Source organism: Acinonyx jubatus, chromosome C1, assembly GCF_027475565.1.
Source record: "Acinonyx jubatus isolate Ajub_Pintada_27869175 chromosome C1, VMU_Ajub_asm_v1.0, whole genome shotgun sequence".
NCBI lineage: Eukaryota > Metazoa > Chordata > Mammalia > Carnivora > Felidae > Acinonyx > Acinonyx jubatus.
The window spans coordinates 50,312,657-50,339,680 of NC_069381.1; the positions used below are offsets into that span (position 1 = coordinate 50,312,657).

A 27,024-nucleotide genomic window follows, 5' to 3' on the forward strand; every position below is an offset into this window, starting at 1 on the left:
TTAAGTAATCTCTACACTCAGTGTGGGGCTCGAAGTTACAACCCCAAGATCAGGAGTCACATGCTCCACTGACTGAGCCAGCCAAGGCACTCACCCCACCCGTTTTTAGAATGAGCACCACAGGAGTCCATTTCCAGTTATGTTGTGAGCATGTGGGTGGGAAAACTGAAGATATTAATCATAGGTACTCCATTATCATACTTTGCTGCATTGTATTGCTATTACTGGCTAACAGGGTTTTTAATCCCAGTTTTCTTTTTTTAATGTTCATTTATTTTTGAAAGAGCATGAGTGGGGGAGGGGAAGAGAGGGAGGGTTACAGGATCTGAAGCAGGTCTGTGCCGACAGCAGAGAGCCTGATGCAGGGTTTAAACTCAACCGCGAGATCACGACCTGAGCTGAAGTCTGATGCTTAACCGACTGAGCTATCTATGCGCCCCTCCTAGTTTTTCTTTACTTTTGTAAAACTGAAAGTACTTTTTTGCTCTGCTTGTGAAATGATACAGGATGTTGAGAAAATAGTACTGTCCCATGTACCTTTCACCCTTCTCCCCCCAGTGGTAAAACATCTTGCATAACTAGGGTTAAGTCACAAGGAAGGATTCTTCCCTAGATCCTTTGGAGGGAGCATGATCCTGTCAATACTCTAGTTTCAGACTTCTGGTCTCTAGAATTGTGTGTTTTTGTTTTAAGCCACCTACTTTGTTATAGTTTGTTATGGCAGCCCCAGGAAACTTTATATAGTGTTTGTGAACCCCGTTTGACACCCATGCACTGCTTTCTTTTAGACTAATAACCTGTTTCTGTAGACATGTGAGGGTGGAGAATTATAGGTCAAGGAGCAATTCTGCTGATGCTGATATACTTTTAATGACCAGATTGAGAGACAAGCCTGTTAGGTAATCCTCTCCAACTTGGATGCTTACTTTGACCTACACCTACAAGGTCAAAACCCCCTTTGTTGTGGGATTCACTTGGGAATAGTATTTAAGTTGCTTTTTCCACTGGTGTGTGGAGGGATAAGAATTTTTAGACAAGAGTAGACAGTAGGGGGCCCCTGGCTGGCTCAGTTGGTAGAGCATGCAACTCGATCTCTGAATTGTAAGTTTGAGCCCCAAGTTGGGTGTAGAGATTACTTAAAATTTTTTTGAGAGCAAAAGCAGGGGAGGGGCAGAGAGGGGGACAGAGAATCCAAAGCAGGCTCTGGTGAGAGCAGTGAGCCCAATGTGGGGCTCAAATTCAGGAACCACAAGGATCACGACATAAGCCAAAGTCCTACGCTAAGTGTCTGCCTCTTGATCTCCGTTCAGGTCATCATCTTGTGGTTTGTGAGTTAAAGCCCCGCATTGGGCTCTGCATTGACAGTGAGGAGCCTGCTTGGGATTCTGTCTTTCCCTCTCTGCCCCTCCCCTCCTTGTGCTCGTGCTGGTGCACATGTGCGCTCTCAAACTTTATTTAAAAAATAAACACCGTTGGTAATATCCTTTAGTCCTTGCTACTCTATCAAGTCTACAAAACCTCTTGTATTTTCCCTTTTATCTGGCCCTCGTTCCTACGTTCCCTTCCCTGGAAAGGGTTCCCACCCACTAATAGTCCTATAGTTCACTGATGTTTTTCTTCTAAAGTATGTCCTTTTGTGAGTGATGGTGTTTCTAATTTATGTGAAAGGAATTATGCTTCGGATCTTATATATTTTTAAAAAGATGTATATATTGGTATGTACATAGGACTCAAGATTTCTAATGAATTTTACAGTATTTATTCACACTATTTTATCACTTTGTCTAGTGGTGGACACCCAGGCTGCTCCAACCCCCCACCCCACCCTGCAACAATGCTGCTTATGAACATCTTCGTCTCTGACCCCATATGGACCTCAAAAAGAGTACCTGTTGGCTCCTGAAGTGAGCTTATGATTAATTCCTCTCAGTATTGCCAGGTTGCTCTTCACAATGGTTCTATTTTGTGAAAATAGGTGAAGACCACCTGGATGAAAACAAACCCGTGGTGTTCATTCAGACCTAGCTATGATAAAGTAGTCAGCCTCCATGGCCAGTATTTCACAGACTCAAAGGCAGCTGGGAGTGGAAGAGCTTTACATTGTTAAAGGGAAGGCTCCATATGCTCCTACTGAAAGTTATCGGCATGGGAAGCTAACTACAAACAGGGCATCTTATGTCCGGGTTTTGGGGAACATACATGGCTTCTCTGGTTGGTTCCAAGTTGGAAATGGGAACCAACATAGGGAATTTGGTAGTCCTTGACCAAGTCTGACCATCCTGGGCCAATTGCTGCAAAGGTGGTTTGGCTTCCCAGGCTAATTGCTATAGAAGTTGTTGGTCAGAGTTCTGTTGTCATAAGTACTTTGGCTATTTGTATATTTGACTGGAGTTCCCACTTCTACATCTTGTTTTTTAAATTTATCTTGAGAGTGAGAGAATGTGAGCAGGGGAGGGACAGAGAAGAGAGAGAGAATCCCAAGCAGACTCCACGCTGTCAGCTCGAGCCCAATGCCAGGCTCAGTCTCACAAACTGTCACTTCATGACCTGAGCCAGAATCAAGAGTTGGATGCTTGGGGCACCGGGGACACCTAGATGACTCAGTTAAGTGTCTTGACTTTGGCTCAGGTCATGATCTCGTGGTTTGAGTTCAAGTCCCAAGTTGGGCTCTGCTGACAGCTCAGAGCCTGGAGCCTGCTTCAGATATTCTGTTTCCCTCTCTGCACCTCCCCCACTCATGCTCGTGCTCTTCGCTTGCTCTCTTTCTCTAGCTCTCTGAAAGAAGTAAATAAATAGAGTTGGATGCTTAACCGACTAAGCTACCCAGGTAACCTCTCACTCAACTTTTCTAATTTTTCCCAACATAATGGATGTAAAATAGTATCCCATTGTTGAAGATCTGTATTTCTCTAATTACTGAACTTGAAAAGCTAGCTGTCCCTATATTTTTAGTCATTTAGATTTCACCCTCTATTGCTGATTCATAAGCTTTGCTCTTTTATCAGTGACTGCCCCCCCCTTCTTTTTTCCCCTTAAGTAATCTCTACACCCAACATGGGGCTTGAACTCACAATCTCAAGATCAAGAGTCACATGCTCTCAGACTGAGCCAGCCAGGCACTCAAGGCTCTTTCAATTGATTTACAAGACCCTCTTTGTATGTCTGGATAGTAACCTCATATTTTTGGAGGGTACAAATACATTCTCCCAGTTCATTACTCATTTGTTAATTTTGGCTGTTGTATCCTCTTTGAGTAGAAATCCTTACTATTTTATGTAATCAAACTAATAATTGTTTTTGCCTTCCGTTTCATGCTTTTAAAGTATTTTAAGAATTCCCTTCCCGGGGTGCCTGGGTGGCTCAGTTGGTTAAGCTTCTGACTCTTGGTTTTGGCTCAGGTCATGATCTCATATGAGTGAAATCCTATGGTATTTGTCTTTTCTCTGACTGCTTTAATTTAACATAATACAATCTAACCAACTAAGCCACCCAGACACCCTAATTTATTTTTAATTGTGGTCACAATCACATAACATTAAATTTACCATCTTAAACATTTTTAGGTGTACAGTTTAGTGTTAAGTACATTCATGTTGTGCAACAGATCTCTAGAACTTTATCTTGCAAAACTAAAACTATGTGTATATTAATTCCCTCTTCCCTTTCCCCCAGCAACAGCATTCTACTTTGTTTTTATGATTTGACTACTTTTTTTTTAAAATTTTTCTTTTTTCTTTTATTTTTTAGAGACCAAGTGCAAGTGGGGGAGGGGCAGAGAGAGAGGGAGACACAAAATCTGAAGCAGGCTCCAGGCTCTGAGCTGTCAGCACAGGGCCCAACGCGGGGCTCGAACTCACAAACTGTGAGACGATGACCTGAGCCGAAGTCAGCCACTTAACTGACTAGGCCACTAGGGCACTCCTGATTTTGACTACTTTAGATCTCTCGTGAGTGACATCATCAGTATATGTCCTTTGATGACTGGCTTACTTAGTATAATATTCTCGAAATTCATCCATGTTGTAATATGTGATAGGATCTCATTTTTTTTTATGGCTGTGTGACATTCCATTGTGTGTATATAACCGCATTTCCTTTATCCATCTGTTTGTGGACATTTGGGTTGTTCATACCTCTTGGCTATTGTGAATAATGCTGTAATGAACATGAGTGTATAAATATCTCTTAAGATTCTGCTTTGAGTTCTTATGGATAAATACCCAGAAGTGGACTTGCTGGATCATATGGTAATTTTTAATTTTTTCAGGAGGTTTGGTATTGTGTTACATAGTGGCTGTACCATTTATGTTCCTAATTGCCTCCAGATTTTTAAAGAAGTGTGAACACCCTAGGGACTAAATCCCTACCCACATCCTGTCCTTGTCTCTGTAAGGTTAGCATATGAAGAGAGTTAGAAGGTACCAGTGGATCAACAAATCCTTTGCAACAAACCTTGAATGGTTTCCAGCCATTCTCAGAAACTAATTGCTCCCTGCAAATCTGCATAGTCTGGGAAGTCAAAGACTTAAAGGAGGTGATACCCATACTAAGCCTGAAGGTCCTAGAAGTTAGATGGGCAAAGACAAAAAGAAGGGCTTCCAGGTAGATAGAACAGCCTGGAAAACCCAGCACTGAAGAGGACTTGACTCCCGCAGAGAATTCCTATTGCTTCCTTGTGGCTCAAGCCTAAAGCTCTTCTAAAAAAAATCCACGTTTTTGACTTTCTATCTCATTGTTAGTTTTTCTTTGGAAGTATGTGGTAATCTCCCCCAGGCAGACTGCACAGGCCAGGCTGTTAGAGACTGAGATGACCATCTCTTCTCACAAGGGAAGATAAGAACTCAATACCAAGATTCTGAACATCTGTATGCTAAAACAGACATTCTCTGACTGTGTAGAGTTTGTGGTCTCAGTGGGAAAGCCAGGCATTAAAGAAAGAATTGCGAGTTATATATAAGGGGAAGTGTACTGTGTTTTCTGGGAACCTGCGGAAAGGGGATTGAGAAGTCTTGGAAGGTTCATCGTAGGAAATAGACTTAAGATGAGACGTGGAAGAAGTCAAGAAGCAATAGATAACAGCCACAGCCAGTTTTGGAATTAGAGGGGAGAAGTTACAATTTCTTGGTAAATTTGCACAAGGTTAATAAGGAACGTGATGTTTTCCTTTTGCCGGTTTTTAGGGTCAGATCAGTGCATGCAGATCCCCCACTCAAGTCTGAAGAATAAATTCAAGCTGCTAAAAGTGAATAATTTGATATTTGTTGCCTTAGAGTTCTCTGAGCTGCACAGTGCAGCCTCCAAGCCAGACAGGGATGACAAATGTTCCTAAGCCTAAGGACAGTGCCTGGGAAGCAGAATCAGAAGGTGACAATTTAGAGGTCTTGGGATTCTGTGATAAGCTGAGGGTACCTGCATCTTACTTGTGAAAGGGAAGGAAGGGGAAGTTACCCATCATTTATCACTGAAACCTCACAGCTGTTAGAACATTGGTTTTGGGTTTTTTTGTTTGTTTGTTTGTTTTTATTTAAGTTTATTTATTTTGAGAGAGAACACGGGAGGGAGAGAGAATCCCAAGCAGACTCTGCACTGTCAGCTCAGAGCCTAATACGGGGCTTGACCTCACAAACTGCGAGATCATGATTTCGACTGAGCCAAGAAATGACTGAGCCAAATCAAGAGTCAGATGCTCCAGGTGCCCTTAGAGCAATGATTTTTTAAAAAGTGATTTGTAGGGGCACCTGGGTGGCTCTGTCAGTTAAATGCCAGACTTCAGCTCAGGGCATGATCTTGCAGTTTGTGGGTTCAAGCCCGGCATCGGGCTCTGTGCTGACAGCTCGGAGCCTGGAGCCTGCTTTTGGATTCTGTGTCTCCCTCTTTCTCTCTGCCCCTCCCCTGTTTGTGCTCTGTGTCTCTCTCATACAAAAATAAAAAATGAACTTTTTGTAAAAATTAAAATAAAAGGTGATTTGCATACCTTGTGCAATTTTAGACTACAATGATTTTTATTTTCTGCTTGTGTCCCTTAAATGATATCTTTTCATTAAAAGTCTTAGTAATCATCATTTTAGTTGCTGCATGATTCCTCAGACAAATATACCATCATTTGTTACATCTTTCTCCTGCCTTTGGACATTTTGGTTTTACTTCTGTAGTCAGCATAAGCATAAAATTGGAAGTTTTTAAGATTGGAACATTCCCTTTTTTCAGCCCTATAGGACTCCTGCCATAGGACTGTCTAGCAGGACTGGAATGAGTGGATCAAAGAGCATGGTCATTTTATGGCTTTTGCTAAATATTATCCATATTCCTTTCAAAAACTGTGTTCGCGGTTTCAGCTGTCTCAACTCCAAGGGCCAGCTCACCTCTGGCTGCCAACAAAGGATGTAATTGAAAACACATTACAATAGGAAAAAAGTGGTACCTATGTAACTTTCAAAATTCTAGTGAGAATACAAACCTGGTTGCATTATGTCACGGGGTATTATGATGAGGCTCCATACCTATTTATCTGCTTGTAGCTTGTGATTTTTTTTTAAGTGTACATCTTTAAGGACTTGTTCTCTCACATTTCCCTGCATTGTTGAAGAACTGGGCCTCTTTCTACCCACTAAATCTTTTATCTCCTCTAGTTTCATGTTTTTAACTTCCGTTGGTTTTAGCCTTTGTCTCATTTACATTAAATAGCCTTCATCATATTTCCTTTAGGATTTCTAAAATTTATTAAAAATTTTTGTTTTGGGGTGCCTAGGTGCCTCAGTTGGTTGAGGCCTACTCAGTTGTTTGACCTACTCTTGGTTTTGGTTCAGGTCATGATCTCACGGTTCGTGGGATCGAGCCCCGCGTTGGGCTCTGCACGGAGCTCTGTGCTGTCAGTCTGCTTGGGATTCTCTTCCTCTCTCTGCCTTTCACCCACTTGTGCACACGCACTCTCTCAAAATAAATAAACTTTAATTTTTTTGTTTCATTTCTTTTACCAATATTTACCTTTTTCTCATTCTTAATGTAGTTTAATTTCCCTTCTTTTACTCTCATTTTCTGTTTCACTTTGGGGTTATATTTATGTCTCCTTGCTCTTCTGGGTTTCATTTTAGTTTGTGTTTAGAGCAGAGCTGGAGAAGACGGTTCTCTAGGGAAGAAGTGTGGAGAGGAACTAGTGTGTTTACAAACAAATTTTGAGGCCACCACTGCCCTTAAACTCCCTCTAATTCTAATCCCTGTGCAGTGGGGACCCTCCCTTCACCCCAACCCACAAAAGGAGTCCAAGAAGCTAAGGGAAGAGCCTGCTCAGAAAGCCTTCCCCCTCCCCCTACCTTCTAGCCAAGCTCCCCCAATTTCCTGGCTAAACAGCTTGGAGCCCTATACTAGGGTTTTCCGGCACCTCTTACCTACCTAACCTAAAAACAGATAGCCAGTATGCATATGCTTGGGCCCTAAAGCTGGGCATGGACTGATGGAGTGTGGTTGTTTGGGGAGAGGTGTGGATGAGTCTGGATGTCCACCTGTATATAATAAGAACCCTCCAAACCCTCCAAAGAATGCACAGCAGGTAGGAGGAGGCATTTGGCAGTGGCCCAGAGGTGATTCTCCTGTCCCACGACCTGGTATGGAACTCGGACAGGCCTGAGAATTCTGAACTAGAACGTGGCATGTTATGTCCTTATGAAGGCATATTTGTAGTACTTTGCTAGGCTTATAATTTAAATGTTCAGGTAGGATGTGTGGGCCTCCCTTTGTATTCTTGCTCTAGAGTTAGAGGTGAGCCATTCTGATTTACTGAAACCTGGGAGCTTTTGAAGGGTTACATTTAGGGGAATGTCCTGATCAAAACAATGCTCAGAGACTTTGGTGGTGAATTTTTTAAAAATGGAATTAAAGGAGAAGATCCTAGGATAAAGAAGGAGGTAGCTAAAACTTAGGGGGAAGAAGAAGACATCATTAAACAAGATACAAATTAAGTACAGAAAAATTATTTTTACCTTTAGTCAGAGGTAAAGAATAGAAACAAAGGTATAAGTTTTAAGATTAAGCGGACAAAATAGGGGTGTCTGGGTAGCTCAGTCGCTTGAGTGTCCGACTTCAGCTCAGGTCATGATTGCACAGCTCGTGAGTTCAAGCCCTGCATCTGGCTCTGTGCTGACGGCTCAGAGCCTGGAATCTGCTTCAGATTCTGTGTCTCCCTCTCTCTCTGCCCTTCCCCCACTAATGCTCTGTCTCTCTCTCAAAATAAACATTAAAAAAAAAAAAAGGGCAAAATGATGTATACCTTAAACTTCTACAAGTGTTATATGTCAATTATGTCTCAAAAATAATTGGGGGGGGGGGGGAGTCTCCTAGGTGGCTTAATCAGTTGAGCATATGACTCTTGATTTTGGCTCAGGTTATGACCTCAGGGTTGTGGGATCAAGTCCTGCATCAGGCTCCATGCTGAGTATAGAGCCTACTTAAGATTCTCTCTCGCTCCCTCCCTCTGCCCCTCTACCCCACTCACACGCTCTTTCTCTCCTTAAAAAGAAAATGATTAATATAAAGAAAAGGACAGAGAGTTCAACCAGTACAGAGTTAGAAGCAACAGAATGCATCCAGGTGATGCACTATGGAGCATTCTTACCAACTGTGCAGGCTGGATTCTTCCTACAGTCCTTTCTTTCAAGGTTTTCACTTTGAAGGCCAAGGCCAAACTTTGTAGTTTAAGCTGATGATTTCCAGATTCAGGGAAGTTTTTTGAGGGGTCATGCAGATTTGCTGCACCTGCCATCCCAAGGTAAAGGAGTATTTTGGTCCATGATGTAAAAGCCACACACTGTGTCAACTCAAGTTCTTCAAAGGAAATACAAAAACCTTGGGACCTTGAACTGCTAAACAGATTTACTACTCCAGTGTTGCCCAGTCTTGATTAAGATACTGCATGACTTTTTCTTCTCTGTTTCTCTTCTTTATCACTTTTGGTTTTACACAGAATTCGTTTTTTAATCATCAAAGCTAAAGACATAGCAAAAAAAATAATGACATTATCACTTGGAGCTTATCACCGTCTGCTGTTCACCACTTAATCATGATGACACCATAACTCTAGGAAAAAGTCCAAAGAATTATTCACCCTCCCAAGCACACCAGTGGAATTGTAATATACTGGACAGTTAGAAGAACAATGGCGGTAGATCATCTTATTTAAACTTTTGAGATAATATAACAATTCAGACGTGGAAAACCCTTGTGAAATTTTCTTTCTTGTTTGGTAACAAGATCATTAATCCTTACAGCATACTGTAAGGTTTAAAGAGTAGAGTAAGCAATAAGGCGCCTGGGTGGCTCAGTTGGTTGAGCTTCCGACTTCCGCTCAGGTCATGATCTCTTGGTTTGTGAATTTGAGACCCGCGTCAGGCTCTGTGCTGACAGCTCGGAGCCTGGAGCCTGCTTCGGATTCTGTGTCTCCCTCTCTCTCTGCCCCTTGCCTGCTCACGCTCTGTCTCCATCTCTCAAAAATAAACAAACATTAAATTAAAAAAGTAGAGTAAGCAAGAGTACTAGATAATACATTTGAAACATAAAAGACTACTGTAACCTTTACAGGCACAAAGTTGAAGTTTCTTTTTCTTTTTTTTTTTTTTTTAACATTTATTGATTTTTGAGACAGAGAGAGAGCATGAACAGGGGAGGGTCAGAGAGAGAGGGAGACAAAGAATCTGAAACAGGCTCCAGGCTCTGAGCTGTCAGCACAGAGCCTGACGCGGGGCTCGAACTCATGGACCGCGAGATCATGACCTGAGCCAAAGTCGGCCACTTAACCGACTGAGCCACCCAGGCACCCCACAAAGTTGAAGTTTCAAGCAAGCCTAGATGATCTCCAGTTTTCATCAAAACTATAAATAGACCAACATCTAAATAAGCAGGAATCCCCAGGGGCCCCTGGCTGGCTCAGTCAGAAGAGCATGTGACTCTTGATCTCAGGGTCATAAGTTGGAGTCCCACAATGACTGTAGAGATTACTCAATAAACAGCACTCTTATCTACTCCAGAGAACCTGTTATACTTTGAACATTCATGTGGGTACTATAAAGATAGCGACCTGAATCACTTACCTGAAATTTCTTGCCTGCTTTCATGATTTTAGTCTTCTTTTTCAATGGGTGCATGATTTCCTGAAAAGTATGAATCTTCTGAGTACAGTTCATCTGGAAAAAACTGCCCTGTCCCATCTGCAGTTAATGAGATCAGCAGCCATCTTTTTTCTTCCATTCTAACATGATCTCCAAACAAAAGCTGGATTTGCAAATCAGAGAGGCAAAGTTATCGAGTCTCCCTATTGCATAGAACAGTGGGAGGGCTAACCAAAATGTCTTTAGCAGTAACATTTGTAATAGCCTGTCCTGGAGATAACTGTTGGAAGCCTACCGCCTCAGCGGTATATGGGGACACACTGTCCCCACTCAGGCCCTGAAACTGACAGATTGCACGAGGTCCCAGCAGCAGCACCATCCCTCCTTGAAGGCCAAAGGCCTCACAGATTTGCCTGACTTCTAAAGAAAAAGAATTCTGTTACAAAAGTTTCTGTTATCTAATTACTTATACCGGGCTTTGTGCACATTAAAATCCTTGGGTTTACAGCTCTTCTACAAGTAGGAAATGGAGACAGACTTATATCTGAATTACAAAGCTGCAAAGCCAGTGAAATGAAAAACATTAATATAGCCATATCTACAAAGTTGTTCTTTTGGAATTTAATAGTTGTTCACAGCATGATTACCGTTGTCCTACCCACTCCAGAACAGGCTCTCTAGAATTCTGCCTGTCTTTAGGAGACCTGATTCTCACATGGTATTTCTCTTCAAACCCACTGGGGAGCCTGCCTTCCCCCAGCATGCCAAGACAGAAGCAGCTCTCATACTGAGGCAGAAACCTAGAAGATGCTTATATTAGGCTTTTTTTTTCTTATTGGCTCCAAATTAAACCATGAAATTAAATTGTTCCTGAGAACATGCGGACCCCCTCCCCCCGATCCATTACTTGAAAAATTATTAACTTTTCAAGCAAACTTTTAAAAAGTTAACATAGCAACAACTTGATGCAAGTAGTGAGTCTCAGGGCACCTGGGTGGCTGAGTCAGTTGACCATCTGACTCTTGATTTCGGCTCAGGTCATAATCTCACAGTTTGTAGTTTTGAGCCCCTTGTTGGGCTTTGGGCTGACAGGGTGGAGCCTCCTCTCTGCTCCTCCCCTGCTCACATTTCTTTCTTTCTCTCTCTCTCTTTCAGAATAAAATAAACTTTAAGAAAAGACTCCAACAACAATAAAGAACAATTAAAGAAAGAAAGAAGTGAGGCTCAAAAGCAAGATCCTTGCTCACCCAGAGTAAGGAGGGTGTGGTCCTGCCCCTCCAGCACCAGAGCCCCTCCCACCTCTGCTAAGGGGTTTAGGAACAGAAGAATCTGTGTTCCAAGCAGAGCCTAGGTGCACCAGGGGCAGAAAGCTTATGGGTCTTTAGGGGTTTTAATCATCATTGCCTGTTGATGCTTCCAGGGATTCTGGATTTGAGCATTGTCATCTGGCAGTAGGTCTCTCCAGATGAAGATAGGACTCTGCTGGGAGGAGAGATATATGTCAAACTCTCTGCCATTCAAGAGTTTATATTCTAATTAGGAAATTTTTAATTTAAAAAACTGTGCTCAAAAGACAGTGAAAACAAGTTTAAAAATTAAATCAAGGTAGGGGCTCCTGGGTGGCTCAGTCAGTTGAGCGTCGGGTCATGATCTCACGGTTTGTGAGTTCGTCGGGCTCTGTGCTAACAGCTCAGAGCCTGGAACCTGCTTCGGATTCTGTGTCTCCTCCTCTCTCTGCCCCTCCCCTGCTCATGCTCTGTTTCTCTGTCTCTCAATAATAAATAAAGGTTTAAAAAATTAAATTGAGGCAACAAAGATTTTAAAGAGATTGTCACTGGTTTCTGTCTTCTCTCATTACACTTCCCCATCCAGCCTCTCTGGACTGGCAGCTCTAAGAACACATTGCACTCTTCCTTTGCCTTGTCCATAGGCTGCTCCTGGGAACTTCAAAGCCCTCCTCCCCATTGTCACCTGGAAATTCCTTCCACTTAGCAGTTAGTATCACCTCCTCCAGGAAGCTCTCTTCAGCCCCAGCCTGGAGACAGGCAATTGAAAGACCACATTGGCGAAACCTGGAAGACTGATGGTCCCTTGTAGACAGCAGGGTGCTTGACTGGAGCTTTTTTCTTTTTTTTTTTTTCTAAAGTAACTTTTACCTCCAATGTGGGGCCAGAACTCACAACCCCCACAGATCAAGAGTCACATTCTCTACTGACTGACCCAGCCAGGTGCCCCTTGGCTGTAGCCTTTTTTTTTTTTTTTAATTATTTTTATTTTTTTAATGTTTGTTTATTCTTGAGAGAGGGAGACACAGAATCTGAAGCAGGCTCCAGGCTCTGAGCTGTCAGCACAGATCCCAAAATGGGCCTGAACCCACAAACTACAAGATCATGACCTGAGCCGAAGTCAGATGCTACACCAACTGAGCCACCATCCAGGCACCCCGGCTGTAGCTTTTTAAATGCTGACTTAGGTAAGGATTGGTCCCAAGGTGGCACATGGCTGAGATAGCAGGTAATAGTCCATTGGCTCACCAAAAGCCTCCCAGCCAAGAGGGGTCTTATAAGTGATCTGTTTCCTAGACAAGCCCTTAAAAAACAGTGGGTCCTGAAAATGAAGTGTCCACACTCTTACCTACACTCCCCGCCTGATTTCTTTATATTCCACATGGAAAAATTTTAAGTGTCTTAAAAGGTGTTTGGGGAAGTGCTTACTTTTCTTGGGCAGTGACTTGTCCCTACCCCCATGTGATCATCTTCTCCCGCGGCTTCCCTGTGTCGCTGCCTTTCTCTCCTTCCTAGCCTTGAGGCCATCTCATGGAGCCAGGTGTAGAAACAAAAATCAGATTGGCTTCAAGTAGTCACTGCAGCCTGTTGTTCCCTTCGTGTGCCAGAGGAGGCAGTCAGAGAACAGATTCTGGCAGAGCAGGTGAGGCTGGAAACCTTAATGGCTTAAGTCATGGCTGGTAAGAGAATCACCCGAGTCCTATTTATGGTTAATTCTGCTATTCTTTCTTCCTTCAAATATCTGAAGTGTATTTATTTTAACATCTCTTTTAGATTTTTCTAGTAGCTTTACTTTAGGAGGGAGTTCTCCCATTTAAGTATGTAAATTGTACTTAATGGCATTGGAGTTCTTCACATATATCCTACTTATTCAAGAACTTTGTCGTTACATGACTTTGTGGAGGTCTCCATTTGGGGCAACTCCATTTGGATGCCTCTGCTCAGGTTCTTTTTTTTTTTTTTTTAAGTTTATTTATTTTGAGAGAAAGAGAGCACGAGCAAGGGAGGGGAAGATGGAGGGAGAGGATCCCAAGCAGGCTCCATGCTATTAGCAAGGAGCCTGATGCAGGGCTCATCATAACCTGAGCTGAAATCAAGAGTTAGGCACCCAACCAACTGAACTACCCAGGTGCCACTTTGTTAATTTTTAAAATAATCTCTTTGCTCACTTTTATTTTTCTAGTAGGCTTAAGCTGGTGTTTTGTTTTTGTTTTTGTTTTTTTGATGTGCAATCATATGCTTTGTAAATAATGACAATTTTGCAACCTCCTTTCTATTAATTACACATTTTAATTCAGTCCTTTTCTATTGGCAGGAGCTTCTAGAATAATATTCAATAACACTGTTAGTATTAGGCCCTCTGTTGAATCTGACTTGATCAGAAATGTTTCTGGTGTTTTAGCATTTTAAACACATCCTGGCTTTGGTTTTGAGAAATACTTTCACTAAGATAAAGGAATACCTTTCATTTTCTTTTTTTTTTTTTTTTCGGAAAGATTTTGTTTATTATTTAGGAGAGAGACGGGGGGGGGGCGCGGAGAGAGAGAGAGAGAGAGAGAGAGAGAGAGAGAGAGAGAGAGAGAATATGAGTCTCAAGTAGTCTCCACGTTCAGTGCAGAGCCTGACACAGGACTCTATCTCACAACCTGGGGATCTCAATCTTGGCTGAAATCAAGAGTCAGACACTCGGCCACCCAGGCACCCCTTAAAGATTTTATTTTTTTTATAATAATTTTTTTTAATGTTATTTTATTTTTGACAGAAACAGAGCATGAGCGGGGGAGGGGCAGAGAGAGAGGGAGACACAGAATCCGAAGCAGGTTCCAGGCTCTGAGCTGTCAGCACAGAGCCTGACACAGGCCTCGAACTCACAGACCGCGAGATCATGACCTGAGCCAAAGTTGGACGCTCAACCGACTGAGCCATCCAGGTTCTCCTAAAGATTTTATTTGTAAGTAATCTCTACAGCCAATGTGGGGCTGCAACCCACAACCCCGAGATCGAGAGTCACATGCTCTGCTGACAGAGCCAGCCGAGAACCTCTATTTTCATTTTATTAAGAAGCTTAAGGGCGCCTGGGTGGCGCGGTCGGTTAAGCGTCCGACTTCAGCCAGGTCAGGATCTCGCGGTCCGTGAGTTCGAGCCCCGCGTCAGGCTCTGGGCTGACGGCTCAGAGCCTGGAGCCTGTTTCCGATTCTGTGTCTCCCTCTCTCTCTGCCCCTCCCCCGTTCATGCTCTGTCTCTCTCTGTCCCAAAAATAAATAAACGTTGAAAAAAAAAAAAAAAAAGCTTATAAGGAGGAATAGATGTACAAATCTTAATGAATGCATTTTTTTTTAGTTTTTTTTTAACGTTTATTTATTTTTGAGACAGAGACAGAGCATGAACAGGGGAGGGGCAGAGAGAGAGGGAGACACAGTATCTGAAACGGACTCCAGGCTCTGAGCTGTCAGCACAGAGCCTGACGCGGGGCTCGAACTCACGGACCGTGAGATCATGACCTGAGCCGAAGTCAGATGCTTAACCGACTGAGCCACTCAGGCACCCCAGTGAATGCATTTTTGATAGTAAAGTCTCTGACTTACTTAAGATTAATTTATATTACTAAATTTCTTAATATGAGACCATCCTTGATTCCTTGATTCCTGAAATGAACTTTACTTGGTCTTGGTGTGTTATTTAATGTACGGCTGGCTTGATTTGATATATACAATTTATATGTGGTTTGTGTGTGTATATTCTTAAACTTTTTCAACTCACTTTACAAGTAAAATTGTCTGCAGTTTTGTCTTTATTAGGTTCTCAGATCAGTCATTTGTCAGTTTTGTAAAATGAGTTAAGGTATTTCCTTTACTTCTCTGTGCTCTTGAATAGTTTAAACAGCATCAAAAAATCTGTTAATTCAGTATTTGAAAGGTTCACATGTGAAATGATCTGGGGCTGATTGGAGGAGAATTGTGTTTATTTCTACGTGTTATTGTTTAAGGTTTCCATGTGTTTCCAACCCAGTTTTGGAAATATGTAGTTTCATGAAAGATCATCAATTTCGTTCAGACTTTCAAATGTATTAAGTTATAGTGGTATATAATGTCTCCTACTTATCTGTATTTTCGCTAACAAGTTTCCCTTTATCCTAATTTTGTGTTTTTGTGTTCTTTTCCCTATTTCTTCTGTAAAGCTAGCTAGCACACCCGTATGTTCAGCGATTCAGCTTTTTGATTTATAAACTCATTTTTTGTTTTTGTAATCATTGATTTCTGATTTTAATTTTACTGCTATCCTTATTTTACTGTCTTTGGGTTTATTTTATTGTTTTTCTGTCTTCTTGGAATAGGTGACTCTTCATGTATTTTTTTCTGTTACCAGCAGTTACTGTATAATGGGATTTTCCTCCGAGGTAGTGATACGTGCCATGTATTGACCTCCAGGATATCACACCCACTGGAGATGGCCTTTTGGGATTTACTTACTTCAGTGTGTTTTGCTACTTCAAACCTAAAGGACTAAATGAGAACCCTGGGTGAGATCTGAACGTGCAGAAATTGGGCACGAAAAGATTTCTTGGGTAATAGCAGACAAAACATTGTAAGCAAGTTCTCAGAGGCCAGAAAAGCATAGAGGTGGTGTCGAGCTAGAGGGTATGTCAAGCAGGGTAGTGATGGCTGTTTGGAAGCCAGACCAAACCGGATCTTGAATCCAGGGCTAGAGTTTAGAGAAATTCTGTAGGCAGTGGGGAGCCCTTGTTTAGAGTTGCATGCCCTGAGATCAGAAGGAATTCAGGCAGGTGCCTGGACCAGGATGTTGGACACAGTCAATAGCATAGGGTGTCAGGCACTCCAGCATAGTCATTACCCAAAGCCAGGTGGGTCAGGAAAAGGTGTTAGGAGTGGAAATGATTTGGATGAAAGTAATCATAGGAGTCCTGAGGATTCTGAGGAGAAAGGGGAAAAGCATTGAGGATGCAACCTTTTTTTTTTTTTTTAAAGTTTTTAATTTTAATTCCAGTGTGGTTGACAGTGTTATATTAGTTTCAGGTGTGCACTATAGTGACTTGACAATTCTATACATTATCCAGTGCTCATCTCCACAAGTGCCCTCCTTAATCTCCTTCACCTATTTGACCCATCCCCATCCCCCCCTCCCTTCTGGTAACCATCAGTTTATTCTCCAGGGTTAGGAGTGTCTTTCTTAGCTTGTGTCTCTCTTATCCTTCCTTTCTTCATCTGTTTTATTTCTTAAATTCCACAGATGAGTAAACTCATATGGCATTTGTCTTTCTCTCACTGACTTTGCTTAGCATTTTACTCTCTAGCTCCATCCATGTTATTGCAAATAGCAAGATTTCATTCTTTTTTATGGCTCAGTAATATTCTATTATGTATATATTCACCACATCTTTATCCATTCATCAATTGATGGGCACTTGGGCTGCTTTCATAATTTGACTATTGTAGATAATGCTACAGTAAACATAGGGTTGCATGTATCCCTTTGAATTAGTGTTCTTGTATTTCTTCAGTAAATGCCCAGTAGTGCAATTACTGGATCAACTATTTTTAATGTTTTGAGGAGCCTCCATGCTGTTTCCTACAGTGGCTGCACCAGTTTGCATTCCCACCAAGAGTGCAGGAGGGTTCCTTTTTCTCTGCATCCTCACCGATACTTATTTCTTGTGTTGTTGATTTTAGCCATTCTGATAGGTGTGAGGTGATATCTCATCATAGTTTTGACTTGCATTTCCCTGATGATGAGTGATGTTGAGCATCTTTTCATATTTGTGTTGGCCAGAGAATGAAGCCTTTAAAAAGAACTTAAAAAAAGAGGAGCCTATGGGTAGAGGCTGGTGGGGGTGGGGGTGAGGGGGCAGTGGGAAGACACCTGGTGGTCAGTGAAAGACCTGGGCCAAAGTCATCCTGACCTCCCCACACCCTTCACTCACTCCCTCCCAGGAGGTGGACACAGAAGCAACAGGGCAGGTCTGGGTGGGCTAGCACCCCTCCCCCCAGCTGGCCTTGGGTGGGGTAAATGCTCTGAGACTCCTTCCTCACCACCCCCCCCCCACCTCCCCAGGAGCTGGTGGCAGCGATGGGGCACTCAGGGTTGGGGGGGCGGGTAGGGGGAAGGAAACAGGGGGGAAGGGGTTCAGGCAGCCATGGACAGCTAGGCATTCACCAAAGAGCTGCATGTGTGTAAACAGCTTAACAGAACCAAGTACAGATGCTGTGCAAAAAGGCTAAGGAAATTTTAACAAAAGAATAAAATGTGCAAGAGGTTTGTTGTTCTGTTACCGTGTCGGAGATGTGCACGGTCAATTTCTTGAGCTTACTGAACTCTTCAGAACTGGTGGAAAATCACCAGGTACAAACTGTCTGTTCATGGGCAACTGTGTAGACAGAGGCTATTATTCAGTGGAGACTGTGACTCTCCTTGTGGCCTTAAAGGCGTATTACTCAGAACACATTACAATATTGAGAGGAAACCACGAAAGCTGCGAAATTACCCAAGTATATGGCTTTTATAATGAATGTCTGTGAAAGTATAGAAATGCCGATGTTTGGAAATATGTTACAGATCTATCTGATTATCTTCTACTTACAACTTTAGTAGATGGACAGATATTCTGCCTCCACAGTGGCCTTTCTCCATCCCTAGATGTGCTGGGTCATATAAGAGACTTGGATCCTTTACAGGAAGTTCCACATGAGGGCCCAATGTGTGATGTGTAGTGGTCAGATCCAGATGATTGTGGTGGGTGGGGTATCTCACCATGTGGTGCTGGCTACACATGTGGATAAGACTTTTCTGAAACATTTAACCATGGGAATGGCCTCACACTGGCTTCTCGAGCTCACCAGCTTGTAATGGAGGGATACAATTGGTGTCATGATTAGAATGTGTTACCATTTTTAGTGCTCCCAGTTACTATTATCGTTGTGGGAACCAGGCTGCTCTCATGGAATTAGATGACACTTTAAAATACTCCTTCCTTGGGCGCCTGAGTGGCCCATTTGGTTGAGCATCTGACTTCCACTCAGGTCATGATCTCACGATCTCTGCTGTCAGCCCAGAGCCTGCTTCTGATCCTCTGTTCCCCTCTCTCTCTGCCCCTCCCCCATTGATGTGCATGTTCTCTCTGTCTCTAAAAAAATAAACATTTCAAAAAATAAAACAAAATAAAAAAGATAAAATACTCCTTCCTTCAGTTTGACCCAGCACCTCATGGTGGTGCAACATGACCCAGCCTCATGTTGCACCCCAGACTACTGCCTGTAAATTCCTCCTGGGGAAAACCTGCCTTTGTATGTGGAAGTATACCTGGCTTTTTAAATATGTATATATATTTAAAAACAAACAAAGCAACAGTAATATCTATGTGCTTCCTAGACAGATTGGGATCTGTCTAGGTATTAAAGCATATCATGGATCAAAATATACCATACTAATGATGAGCATTTAGCAGGATTTGAGACTGAAATTTAGTACAATGCTGTGTTCTAGTTTGGTCAGTCTTACCGGTTTGCCTGCTGTAGTTGTGGTAACCATTTTCCTCTGGATTATTCAAGCACAAAAGGTAAATAACTCCTTCATCTCCTTTTGCATTTATTTGCAAATTTTAGCTATAGTGTTTAACTGGCATGGATTGATAGAGTTGGAGTTTTATTTTTAAGAAAAACTCACAAGCTAACTTCCCCTTAATCCATTACCTTTTATTTTATTGAAATGTATAGTTAAATTAACTGAAGAAAAAAAACTCTTGGGAATATGTTGTCATAACATTTTAATATGTTTCCCTTCGTTTAAACTAAATTATAGTTTTATTTTGATCTGCATGTTTCTGTATATTTGTCATGACCGTCCTTGCATCCTATTTGGTGTACTGAGCAAATAAACTTTCCATTTTAAACAAAAACAAAGCAAAAAGAGAAGCCTGAGTTGGAGGTCTGAAGGAGGAGAACCAGAGAGATCAGAGTCCTAAAAGCAGGTGACAGAGCTACAATGAGTGAAGGAAGGAAAGAAGGCTTCCCTTATTTCCAATTCTACATTTTTTTTTTAAAGTAAACTCTATGCCCATCGTGGGGCTTGAACTCATGACCCAAAGATCAAGAGTCCCATGCTCTACTGACTGAGCCAGCCAGGCGCCCCAAATATTTATTTTTTTTAAGTAACCCCTCATTCTCAATTCTAAATGAGTAAATATGTATCACAGAGCGGCACTTGATGGGATGTAGGTTCCAGAAAGAATGGGCTTTTCACTCCTTCAGATCTTTTTATTTTATTCACAATTAACAAATGAGATGAGAGGATTGTTGATGTGGCTGAGGCTGGGGGGAGGTCAGCTCCCACCTCACCTACTGGGTAGCACACATCCAGGAGAAATTGCCGACCTTGTCGACCGGTACCTTCATTTGGATAATATCAAAGAGAGGGCAGCTGGATTAAAAACAAACAAACAGGGAATGCTTCCCTCATTTCAGAGAGAAAGTTTGCTATAGATTTCCTATAAACCGAGTTCTTTCCTAGGATATTGAAAATACTATTCTATTGATAAAGATTGTGTATATGCTAAGCTTTTCCATGAAATGCTGTGTAAAAACTGCTGTACGGGCCCTCAGTAAATGTTAGTCATCCCCTACCTCCCATTCCCAATAAGCTTCTAGGCATATCAGCCCTGGTGTTTCATCCCAGGGAACTGTGTTCTTCCTGTTTGGAAATTAGATTAGGTCTCCTTGTCTGGGCCAGATGCGTCTGTGTCTCTCCAGCAGAGGCTGTGTGCTGCATTACTTGACCTTTCTACCACACATCAGTACTCACCCCTGTGGGGCTTGCTCATTTTGCCTGATGTCTGCAATAGCATAATCACTTCGGAAGCTTCAGGGCAGGCCTCCTGCTTCCAGACTGCACACAGACCAGGAGGGGCATGGAAAAGGTCACCAGTGCAGTCATATGTGACTTGCCCACTGGCAAATGCTCACACAAACCATGGCAGGCTCCGGGTGAGAAGATTTTAAGCAGTTATTCCAGCCTAATGATGGAGTCAAGCATCAGAGGGAGATGGAAGGTGGAAGAGAAAGACCAAATGGCTTCTAATGGGACCAGTGACTAAAAATCAATCGTGTTATGAGGGATGAGAGTTTCCTGTTGCAGGATTATTTTATAGCATCCTGATGAGAACCTGATAGGTGTCTGGGCACATCAGCTCTGAACCTCCCCGGCTCTCTTCTCCCTCAGTTGGGCCACCTGACTCCTGAGAGTTGAAACCTTCTACACCCACACAGCCACTGTCTGCATTAATATGATGTTCCCATTCCACTGTCTTCATCAATATACATTAACTATTTCAGGAAACTGGCCCAGAAGATAAAAGTTGAAATAACTTATTCCTCAAAGTTTTAAAAAAACCTATTTTTTAAAGTTTATTTACTTATTTATTGTGAGAGAAAGAGCATGAATGGGAGAAGGGGCAGAGAGAGAGAGAGAGAGAGAGAGAGAGAGAGAGAGATGAGAGAAAGAATCCCAAGTGGGCTTCTTGCTGTCCACAGAGCCCAAAGCAGTGCTCGATCTCATGAACCATGAGATCATGACCTGAGCTGAAATCAAGAATTGGATGTTCAACTGACTGAGCCATCCAGGTGCCCCCCCCCCAAAAAATATTTAAATGATCATTAAATTGTTCAATCAAATGACAATTTTAATTCCCAAGATTTTTTGAACCCCTTACCTTAAAAATGCTCTCCTTGCTATGGACACCAATCTTAAATTATCATATTGTGTTCCTAATCAAATGCTTTATTAAAAGAACTGTTGGGGGTGCTTCAGTGGCTCAGTCGGTTAAGAGTCCAGCTCTTGATTTTGGCTCAGGTCATGATCTCACAGTGTGTGGTGACCTCGAGGAGCCTGCTTGGGATTCTTTCTTTCTGCTCCTCCCCCACTCGCATGTGTGCCCTCTCAAAATAAATAAATAAACTTTTAAAAACAAACCAGAAACAAAAAAACCCTGCTGAATTGCCTTAACCCAGACTCCAAAACCTCATAGACTTCCCATTTGGCTCTCCCCTCTCTAGGATGCTACTAAGATGAAGTCTTACTGAGAAAAGGAATTCAGCCTTGTTGTATCAACATGTAGCTCTGGTGGTCCTTTGAAGAAGGCAGCATGTAACAATCTCATCTGTCATCCCAACCTCTCCCCAAGTTCTGGAACTGATTCTGACTTTGGACAAAGGGGATTTGGGTTAGAGCGTTTCTGGTCCAGTAGGACAAAGGCCTTGGTCTTATGTTCACCGTGCATAGTCCTAGGTGATCCAGCATGGGCCTACATATTAATTCAGTTTATTATTGTCTACTCTGTCAGGTCAGAAGCTACACAATGGGAATTAAAAGGTGAAGAAATATGAAGTCTCCCTACTTGCCCTCAGTCCACAGCTTAGTATGAAAGAGAGACGTAAACAGATAAAATGCAATGTGCTATGTGCAATGACATTATGTAGAATAGTACTTCTTAAACAATTTGTGGTTAGGAATCATTCCCCTCCACCTCATCAACAGGTAAAACAGAAAAAAATGAACCATACTTTAAAGAAAGCCCTTGCTAAAATGTGCCAAGAGACTGGCCTGACTTGGGAAAAGCCACTTCTTGTTGCCATCCTCTGTATAAGGGTGGCCTCTGGAAGTAGGGCTCCCACTGAGCCCTTATGAGACGATATATGCGAAACCCTTTCGACTTGAGTAAAAGGGGTGTTTTCGACTTGAGTAAAAGGGGTGTTTTCCCCTTTCTAGAACATGAAAATAGAATTAAATAATATGTGCAGCAGCTGAATCAAATTTTGACATCTACACACGAGTTCGTCTTTTCTAAGATCAAACCATTTCCTGAGCAGACACTGCCCCCTTTTTCAGCCAAGAGAGTGGGTCCTACTAAAGAACCAAGGACCTTGGAAGAACCAAGGACCAGAAGATCAGTTAACTGAAAAATGGACAGGTCCTCACGATATGCTAACTAGCCCTACTTCAAAACTTGCAGGCGTCAAGCCACGGATTCATCACACCTGCATTAGGAAGGCACCTCCAGACAGCGACTTTTGTCAGGACTCACAGCGTGTAAGTGGGTGAGAACCCCCATGGAAGATTGCTGTCCATCTCAGAAGGAACTCAAGAAACAAAGGTCTCTTACCCTGTCAAAGTCTTCCATCCCGACATCCCTACGTCATCCCTGATCAGCAGGAAGTAGTTTACAGAAGACATGACCATCATCCCTTCTCCTTCCATTGAAATGGAATGGTGACTTGACATGGGGATTCAAAGGAGGACCCAGTCATTGCCCTGACTGACTCCATTTGCCTTTAATCTGTTCCTCTTAATCGCTTATTTTTTTCCCTCCTGCTTATCTGTTAACTTCAGCAAGGGACCCAGCAGGCAAAACATCCTGTAATGGGCACCAAAACTAACCCCCCAAGCAATAATGATTGTTCTGATGCCACCGTACCCCCCATAATTCACCCCATGACAGTGATCAACCCGACCTTTGCTGTTTAGCTGCATATACCCACCAATCTTTGTTCCATATATTCCCTACATAAACTTAGAAGTATTCTCAGCATCTTGAAGACAGTTCTTGGGGTGTTAGTCCACTGTCTTCCTGGTGTTGGTCTTACTGGAATAAACGTTCTTATTTGACCAGCACTTGTCTCTCTAGATTTTGTCAGCTGAGAGTGGACAAACCTTTGGGGCCTCCAGAGCCAGGAGCTCTCATGCCTTGGTCACTATTAACAATGGAATAAGTTAAATGTTTCCCTGAGTTCTGTGAGCCCTTCTAGCAAATTAATTGAGCCCAAGGAGGGGTCACTGGAACCTCTAATCTATAGCCAGTGTGTAGGAAGCACAGGTGACAGCCTGGGTTTGTGGCTGGTGTGTGAATTGTGAAGGGGCAGTCTTGGAGGATGGAGCCTTTAATCTATGGAATCTGATGCTATCTCCAGGGGCGTAGTGTCAGAGTTGAGCTGAATGGTAGGACACCCAGCTGGTGCCCAAGAATTGCCTGGATGTGGGGAAACCACCCCCCTACACACATGAGGATTGGTGTTCAGAACCTCAGCCCCCACCCCCCCATCCCCCTCAGGGCCAGGCCTGCTCTTCTGAGCCACTAAAGGGTGGAAGACAGACCAGCGTGATCCTACTCCATAGGCAGGCGGAATGGAGACCAGAATCTGAGCTTTACCCCAGTCCTGCTCTGGATCTGCTGGGATTGTGGCGGAGGGCATCTAGTTTCTTCCTGTAGTTTTCCCTTCTGGAGAAGAATGGAAATTTCGTTACTTCTAAGGCAAGAGGGGATTAGAGAATGTCTCCCCTACCTCCCAGTGAACAATGGGATGGTTCTGTTTGCTTCAGAGCAAAGGCCTCAGAGCTGTTACCTGGTCTTCACTGAGCATGGGAGCAGGGTGGGGTATGGGAGGGGGAAGTGAGGCAGGAGGAAGGCAGGTGCAACCCCCCTCAGACACTGGCTGGGCTCCCTCTGGTCCAGACCTGTCTCTCTCCAGGATGGGGATGAGAGTAAAGGAATGGATTTGGAACAGTAAGGAATTACCTACGAAAGGGCAGTTTAGTCAGTGTGGGGTTCAGTCTATCTGCTTCCTGGGCAGAAGGCTGCTTTCTTCCCCAGGAATGCTGAATACATGGGAATCCTCACCCCTGAGCTGTTCTGATCCCCAGCTCTCTGCCTGTTGGTCTACTCTGTCCTGGGGCCACCCAGTAGGACCTGCAAGTCAGCCACTGACTAAATGCTGGCTCCCTGCAGCAGCTTTGTTTCCTCAGCTGTGTCTACCCCCTGATTCTGGGCACCCCTCCCCAGCCTGGGTCACTGGCAAGGAAGCCAGAAGCGCTCTGGAAATATGGCAGGCAATGGTGTATGATCACTGAGCCAGAATTCCTTGGCTTGAAATCCCAGATCTTGTATTTACTAGCTGTGTGGTCTTGGAAGAGTTATATAACCTCTCTGTGCTTTGGTTTCTTCATATGTACAACAGGAATAATATCAATACCCACACAGGATTATTGTGAAGAATAGATGATTTCATATAACACCTTTAAGACTGATGCCTGGGTAGTTCTAAGTAATTAGCAAAGGCAAGCTGCCATTTTTATGAGGCTAGGTCTAGGGGGAAAGGTTGAAGTGGCCAGGGGAAGGGGGAAGTGCTCTACTGTGTATTGAGTTCTGCCACAAGGGCCAAGCACTATGTGGATACTTCAATTAACCATTTACAAGAACAGAGGGGAAACTATTATCCCCAGTTTATAGAATAAGAGCCTGAGTGACCAAATAGTCCAGCTGGAATTCAACACCTGTGATAGCTGATTGCAGACACCATGCTACAGAGGCCAGAGAGGAGACTGGGCATAGGAAACAAGTAGGGTAACTATGGCATTGAAGTGTGGGTATCTGTTGGGGTCTTCAGGAGGGAGCAGGGATTGCCCTGGGGAAGCCAAGAAGTCTGTTTACTTCAGTCTTTCTGGCTGAAGAGTCAGTCACTTTTGTTCCTCAATCCACAGGGCTGCACCTGGCCACTAGTAGCTTCTGAGATCTGCAGGTGTTAACTGAGACAACCAGGAGACTGTATCTCCTAAATCCCAGCTCCAGAATTCCTGGGAGAGGGCCTAATTGGCCCACGTAATGGCCAGTGTCCATCCTTCAACGGCCAAGAGGCCAGGTTTTCTTGTAGGAACTCAACAGCTCCTGCCATGGTCATGTGGATGCCAGATGGGAAGGGACACCTAGCAGGTAGTCCATAGGCATGTACCTGATAGACTTACCCTTTTCTTTGTTCTCCTTCTTTTCTCAGCCCGTAGCTCCTGGTATCTCATACTTACAGTCCATATTGACCTCTGTGCATGTGGATTCTCTCTCCTTATGCCTCATTCCACCTCATGGCCTCTGTCTTTTTTTACTTCCCATACTACAGCCATAACTCACTGTTGTTGCATGAAACTCTGCTGTTCCATGTTTCTTTATTCAAATTTCTCAGAACATTCCCTAGTCCTGCCCATATTTCCATGCCGGACCAGTTCATAGGCACTGTCTTGCCTAAGGACTGGCTACCTTATGATACAGAGCCTGTGTTCAGGAGTCTCCCAGGGTGACGCAAGACCTCCCCTTCTGCCAGGCCTTGTGGGCTGGGTGATGTCACTGTGGACATGGCTTTATGGATCAAGATGAATTACCAGCATGGTCCTGCCAGTGGGAAGGGGGAAATGTATTTCCCTTCCCTTTAAATGCAGGAGCCAGAGTGTGCACACATCCCTTTACTTACATCTCATTAGCCAGAACTTAGTTACATGACCACATCAAGATGCAAGGAGGCTGGGAGATGGAGTATTCTGGGTGATGATGTGTCCAGATAAAACTTGAGGATTCTTTTACTCGAGGAGGGGAAGAGTAGATACTGGGGACAATGGAACCACCATTTTCCTGTCACTCATTTTTGACTGCTCTCCACCATTCAGTTTGTCAGAACATCCTGACACATCCCACTCCTGATGCCTTTCTCATAGGGCCCTATTCTTTATCCCCACTGATGTCATCACAGGCCAAGCTTTTAGAGCTTTATACCTAGCATCTCCCAAGAACCTTCTAATTGATCTTGCTTCCAGTCTCTCTCCAGCTTCCCCCTGTGATCATTCTCAAGTGCAAATCACACCCAGCTCCCCACTGCTTATAGCAGTGAGATTTTATTTTATTTTTTTTAATATTTATTTATTTATTTATTTATTTATTTATTTATTAATTATTGTTATTATTATTGCTTATAGCAGTGACATTTTAACTGCCAATTTTTGAATCCTGGGACTTACATGCAAATTTTGCACATATGTGCATTTTTCTGAAGACAGCTTCAGATTCTCAAAGGAGTTTGTGATTCCCTCTCAAGCTGCAGGCTCAAGTTGAAATTCCTAATGTCAAACATACAAGTGGGATGTGTCTACGGACCTTCTTATATCTTCTCTCTGGGCACTTCCATAGTGTAACCCAAACTGAAGTCATTCTGGAATTCCTTCCATCGCCTAGACAGGCCATGCTCTTTCCTATGCCACATCTTTATGGCTGCTGTTCTATCTAAAATGCCCAAACTCCTACACATCCTTATGGCTTAGCAGAAAAGCCCCCTCTTCTGTGAGGCTTCCTTAACTCCTTCCGGCACAGTCAGTCTCCACAGCACTGTTCTGACATCGCTACGCATCCTTTTGCACAGTCATCAACCTATGTCTGTTTCCTCCACCAAACCGTTAAGTCTGGAGCCTAGGACCTAGAGTAGGTAGACCACAGATGTTCATTGAATAATTGTCACTCTGCCCAAAAACTGAAGTGCTTTTCTAAAATGTAAATCTGAGTGTCACTTCCTGCTTTCCTAGTGCCTCCAAGTTCAAATTTGTTACAGTGGCCTTTTCTCTGGCCTCATCTTGCAATTCTTTCTTTTTTTTACTCCATGAACCCTGAAGTTCTTTTAATGCTCCAAATCAGGGTTCTTTCTCACCTTGAGGTTTTATGCATGCTTCTTCCTCTGCTCCTCTGCATGGCTCTACCTTCCCATACTTCAGATAGCTTAAATACTCCAGGAAGCTTTCTTGGGCCCCCTCCCCACCCTCAGATGAGGCCG

The 27,024-nt window shown here is 43.2% G+C and overlaps 1 long non-coding RNA gene and 1 pseudogene across 1 annotated transcript in view; one reads left to right on the forward strand and one right to left on the reverse strand.

Moving 5' to 3' along the window:
- The window catches only part of LOC128313880 (uncharacterized), a 36,910-nt gene extending 26,521 nt beyond the window's left edge, over nt 1-10,389 (reverse strand). The window contains exons 1-2 of the long non-coding RNA XR_008294924.1: nt 10,080-10,389; nt 8,609-8,979 (exon numbers count right to left, since the gene is read on the reverse strand). This is a non-coding gene — a long non-coding RNA (uncharacterized LOC128313880). The remainder of the gene's footprint in view (nt 1-8,608; nt 8,980-10,079) is intronic.
- Nucleotides 10,390-17,467: 7,078 nt separating this feature from the next.
- LOC106974977 (serine/threonine-protein phosphatase 2A catalytic subunit beta isoform-like) lies at nt 17,468-18,446 on the forward strand (annotated as a pseudogene).
- Nucleotides 18,447-27,024: the final 8,578 nt, after the last annotated feature.